The 6,071-nt window shown below is 41.8% G+C and overlaps 1 pseudogene; it reads left to right on the top strand.

Moving 5' to 3' along the window:
• The first annotated feature begins 1,104 nt into the window (after positions 1-1,104).
• Positions 1,105-5,675, top strand: LOC112266079 (annotated as a pseudogene).
• Positions 5,676-6,071: the final 396 nt, after the last annotated feature.

Raw genomic sequence — 6,071 nt, 5'->3', positions numbered from 1 at the left:
TGCTACTCCTATGTTGTATCGTTCCATGTTCTTACCACCTGCTTCTCGACTCCCAGCATCTACATTACAGTAACAAATACATGTGTCATTGAACAAAATACACACCAATCTCTTTCATAATGTCTTTAAACAACAAAAGATTATTGACCATCATTTCTAAAAATGGATATAGAGCGTTTTGGAATGAAACTGTTCAATTTACTCAGACAGTTTTGTGACTGTTTTGCATTCACTTTTACCTTGAATAAAACACACTATACAAACCAACATGTGAGAGCAAGTACGGAATAGGCTAAATGGAATGTGAGGAATTATGAGGTTTATTCATATTTCAAATAAATTACTGTACATCTTTGAATGAGAAAATCAAAGTGACTTGGGACAATGTTCTATTTTGGGGAAAAAATAGCAATAGCTACTACACATCTTTGACAATGATTAAACACACTATCCAAACCAACTAATCTGAGAGCAAATAAACCGAGTAGACAAAGTAACAACATTGAATGTGTTGCATTTATGAACAGTTCATAATAGTTATCTACATTTCAAAAAGATGACTGTTACTGACCATCTTTTCAAGTGGATAGAATGACAGAAAACCATCAAATGTAAGTGAAGGAGTGACTTGGTGCAACATTTTAGTTTGGTAAAATAACAACAAATACAACATTTATGTATATATTCACATACATTAAAAACATTGCCAATTTCAGTAAACAAACAAAAATGTAATTGAAAATGGATATCTGAAACCATCAAATGGCAGTTTTACAAAACACATCCAGTGAATTTCCAAAGGATCTCAAACTCTCATTTGTCTATACCTGTCAAACACAATACCCTTCATAAACCACAACCCTTTCTGAACATTTAATTCCATAGACGTCCTTCGTGACTTGATGTATCTTGTTACATAGTTATTGCAAGCCCTGTACCCACCCACTGAACAAAACAATTGGGTCTACCTTCATTCCAAGGAAAAGTGGTGACCTTGTCAATCATTCTTAATCGAACTGTATAAGAGTTAAGAGACCCTGTATAAGATTTTATTTGTCGCCTCCAACTCGGAAGAACGCACTTTAACCTCACAGGACGCATCGCCAGACCATCTCTCGCCATGTCCATTGTAGCCAGTCGCAGAAGTAGTCGTAGCCACAGCTCGCGTAGTGGTGTCGGTTCGAGTGGCCTCCGTTCGTCCGATGGGATGCATTTTTCCAGCGGTTTGGGAGGCGGTAGATCCAATATGAGCGTGTCCTCTGTTGGGAGCAGTCGCGCGCCGAGTGTAAACAGAGGTGCCGGGCAATACTGCACCCGTATCTCTCAGTCTTCTTTCTCTATGGACGGGCCAGTCCGGATTACTTTTGGCGCCTACGAAAAGCATACCATGCAGAATCTGAATGATCGTTTGGCCACCTACCTGGAAAAGGTAAGGCAGAGTGATGGAGATGTGTCTGGAGATTAGGTGCGGTCCGCGATATTATGCACAGCCCAGATTATGCGCTTGGAGACCGAAAGTCAAGGCACGAACGACAAGGCAGGGTGATCAATCTTTTCAAAACATAACGTATTCGATGATATAGAAAACTGCTATGAGAAAGTGATCTTTAATATTTGTTATAAAGCTTTTTTACATTTTTTATAACCCCTTTCACCAATACTATCCACAATGTTCAATTAAATGCGATAACACAGTAGGCTACAGCTAATGGACCCAATACAAATATATTTAAAACAACTTTTACTTAAATTTAAACTTTTTTAAAACGATGTATTCCACCATTAACTTTTCTAATTGTAAAATTGCTGTTGAGAAGAAACAGTAACCTATCGTTTTCCTGTAAAGCTCAAAGGGGAAATCTTATTATTATTAAGACACACCTGTATTACTATTGTAAACACAAGTTACTAGATAATGAGGACAATGACATAGCAGGATTTTATTATTTCTTTTCAATTCCATTATGTTGGGGATTATTTTATGGGAGTGCGCTGATTCACATAACGAGATGGGATGCGCCCCAAATGGAACCCATGGGTGCTATTTCGGATACAGCCATGAACTGAACTGATTCCCTCCACTCCCTGTGTACACAGGTGCGCTCTCTAGAGGCAGCCAATAGCAAGTTGGAGCTGCAGATCAAAGAGTTCTACGAGATGAGATCACCAACTCACAAGAAGGACCTCAGTGGGTTCCATGCCACCATCACAGACATCCGCAGCAAGGTACTTCTGGGTAATGTAGTCATAATGTAGCAACCTAGTGGCCATACACTGGTTGAATCAACATCGTTTCCATGTCATTTCAATTTAAATATGTTGAACCAACGTGGAATAGACGTTGATTTGATGTCTGTGATTATTGGGAAGGGAGGTGGGGATTGGATTGAGAAGGCGCCAACAGGTTTGTGAAAGATGAGAGTCACTAGAATTAATGAGATAAGTGATAGATTTTAAGTATAATTCCTATTGTCGATCTTGTTGACCGTCGAAAAATGGTGTCCTGTTGTTTATGAATGAACTGTAGACATGAACCAGATCTGTTGATCTAAACACATGATATCCTATACATAGTTGACTCTGTAATTACATCCCATTGACTGTGGCTGTCCTCCTGTTCCTAGATCCAAGCCAGGTCTGTGGAGAACTCTCAGATGATCCTGCGGGTGGATAATGCCAGACATGCAGCTGATGTCTTCAAGATGAAGTAGGTGCACTTCCTCTCTGTACTGTACATGGCCTCTGTGAGTGTACTGATTCTGTTTGTAACTCTTGGCCTATAGGTTTGAGATTGAGTAGATTGAATCCTCCCAGATCTACAGAAATGCTCATGGGGGTAGGCAGGGGCTATGGATAAGTTTATGGTTGGGCAAGTTGTATCTTGGTTTGTTGTGAGAAGGAACTAATCAATCCCTCTTCTCTCCTCAACCCCTGTAGGTTAGAGACGGAGGCTAACATGCGTATGAAGATAGAAGGGGATGTGGCTCGTCTGAGAGGAGTCCTGTACAGCTTTACACTCACCAGAGCAGAACTGGAGATACAGATTGAGGGGCTGAAGGAGGAGCTGATCTACCTGAGGAAGAACCACGAGGAGGTCATTTCTCCTCACACACTCAAGTCGTAACACTTGTGCTGTTGGCTGAAGTCTGAATGCTGCAGGCAGCCACATGTGGTTTTTCATTTGGACACAATGACACCCCCTGTAGTTTTTGCAATGTTTTCGCATTAAATGTATTTATCAATTCTCAGTGGGTTTGAGATCTTTCCATGTTTGGCCACAAGGGGGCAAAACTCACCCACAACAAATCTAGGGCAACTTCACTGTTATTAGTACTCAAATATACAGATTGTTTTCAGGTGCTTTTGCCCTTCCATCTGTATAAGGAATCGACAAATCCCAGGTATTATAGCACAATTTGTCCCCCTTTTCCTGTTGTTAGTAGATGCATTTGATGCGGACGCTGCAATGTGGTGCTGTGAATGTGGAGATGGACTGTGCTTCCTCAGTGGACATGAGCAAGGTGCTGGAGGAGATGAGGACCCAGTATGAGGGCATGATAACGAAGAACCAGAGAGATGCTGCCAAGTGGTTTGAGAGCAAGGTGAGACAACTTCTGAAAATAGGACAGGGGGACTCGAAAGATGTGGGCATGGGTCCCTGAATGTGTTTTGTGAGAGGCACAATTGACATATATTCTGTGAAGTGGTACTATATTTTTGACTAATACGGTGTGTGTGTGTGTCAGGTGGAGGTGCTTCAGAACCAGATCACCACCAGCACCACAGAGGTGAAGACCTCTCAGTCTCAGGTGACTGACCTGAAGAGGACCTTCCAGAGCCTGGAGATTGAACTGCATGGCCTGCTTACTCAGGTATGATGTCAAACCATCTTAATGAATCAGCATCCCTAAACATATAGCATTTCTCTTTACCCTACCTCTGTTCCTAAAATATGGAATTCCTTTAGGTCTTAAAAGAACAGTACATTCCAAAATCAAAGTTTGTTAGATGTTTTCAGACCTCCACAATGGTCTAATGTCAAGGTGTTCTAACACCTTTATGCACACCAATCTAACTATCTCTACCATTCTTCATCTCCCTCTTTATACATTTCTACTACCCTCTCCTTCTTTCCTTCATCTTCATCCCTTACAAACATAAACACATTCCTAGAAGGGGTGCCTGGAGCAGAGCGTTGTTGATATAAACGGCCGCCACGGCTCCCAGCTGAGCCAGCTGCAGGTTTGTATCAACAGCATGGAGGAGGAGCTGCAGCAGCTCAACGTCAGCATCCAGCAGCAGGCCTCTGAGTACCAGATCCTCCTGGACATCAAGATGAGGCTGGAGATGGAGATCGCTGAGTACAGGAGGCTGCTGGATGGAGAGGGACTCAGGTGAGAGGGGATAATGGAGGGGCAGGAAAGAGAGAGGGATAGCGAGATGGGGGAATGGAAAGAGCGGAGAGTAGAGGGAGGATGGAGATTGAGCAAGTTGGAGTAATTGGGCGTTGGAGAAGAGGGGAGGGAGGAGGGGATGTGGGATGAGGGAGGAGGGGATGTGGGATGAGAGTGGAGGGAGGGAAGATTAAGGGAGAAAGGAAAGACTGAAGTAGAGAGAGGGAGAGGTTAGTGGAAGAGAGAGTGTGGACCATAAATATGTGGTACCACAGTATCTAAGGTCATTTATACTGGTGTTAGGTAAATACACAGTTGGTTGGTGTACTCCAGTACCCACAAGGCTTTTTGTAAGCTGTCCCATCTCCTTATCAATGCTGGTACACTACAGTGGGTTCAGTGAATGACAGCTGTTTATTAGCACCTCATTGCAAACTAGTAGATCAAGATGTGTGTTGGTGAGTTTAGCTGACCGTAAGTGTTCTTCGCCTGTGTCTACCAGTAGGCATATGGAGACCAGACAGGAGGTCAGGAAAGTGATCGTGGTCGAGAAGGTCCAAGAAGTACAACAGGTCCAGGAAGTGGTGGAAGGTGAGCAAGCAGGAGAATAATTAACAAAACAAATGAATCAATGAAAGTTTCAAGTGTTGTTACCCATAATACACACAATTCATTCATTCATTCTTTTTCGGTTTTGCCACAGCGTATTACCCCCACATAAAGAAGTGTGTGAGGATGATTGTGGAGGAGGAGGTGGTGTCCACCGTAGTTGATGAGAAGGTCCAGAAAATTAACGAACTGAGAGGTCGAGATAGTTCCAGAATCTGGTGAAGAGGTAACACTCTTGCCTCTGGACCACAAATACCCCTGATGATGGGGGTTCAAACCATATATGTATATGTATGTCATGGTCACATACTGTAATATGTCCCTTTTGACGGGATTGCATCAGCTGAATGATAACTGATGTAATTTACTCATGTTACCTTAAAACTCTCATGTGGACAATTGAATATTATTTCTAGAATGTGTTTTTCCCATTGTTCCATTCATTGCCACCAGGTGGCATTATCTCATTTAAATATCTTTGTGTAACCCCATTAAAAGTGAAAATGATTTGAGTAAATTGGAAACAGATTGGTACAGTTACATAAGTGACATCAGGGAAAATACAATTTGCTTCATCAGCTATTATAAAGGTATTTTAGCTCCATTGTATACTACCAGGGCCACAAGCCATGAATGTTCTCTGTACTCTATGACAGGTTTAAAGTTCATGTTCTGTAGACCTATGACACTGACGCTACATGATACATTTGGCTGTGGATTAAATCTAGATGTCAACGCATTTCAGGACACTGATATCATTATTGAGGGTGCGTTGTTGTCCTCTAAAAATCTGAAAAGAAACAACTTTACAGCAGTGTCAGTCGGTGCTGTTTAAGATGAGGGAGGAAGACCATTTTTTTGACGAGCATTTCCTTATTTCTATTATAGAATATTGGATGACTGTCTTTCATATTCCATTCCCCCAGTTCAGTGTTACAATGACCGGTTTAGGCTTCTACATGATGCTCACATTTTCCTTATACCCATCATGAGGTAGCTACAAGATAGTCTATGAATTAAAGTTTACAATATAGGTGCAAACAGGTTGAGTGAAAACTTTTGAGGTGA

This window comes from Oncorhynchus tshawytscha, linkage group LG02, assembly GCF_018296145.1.
Source record: "Oncorhynchus tshawytscha isolate Ot180627B linkage group LG02, Otsh_v2.0, whole genome shotgun sequence".
NCBI classification, from domain to species: domain Eukaryota; kingdom Metazoa; phylum Chordata; class Actinopteri; order Salmoniformes; family Salmonidae; genus Oncorhynchus; species Oncorhynchus tshawytscha.
The sequence above is the reverse complement of the archived record's forward strand: the minus strand, read 5'-3'. Positions and strand labels throughout refer to the sequence as shown.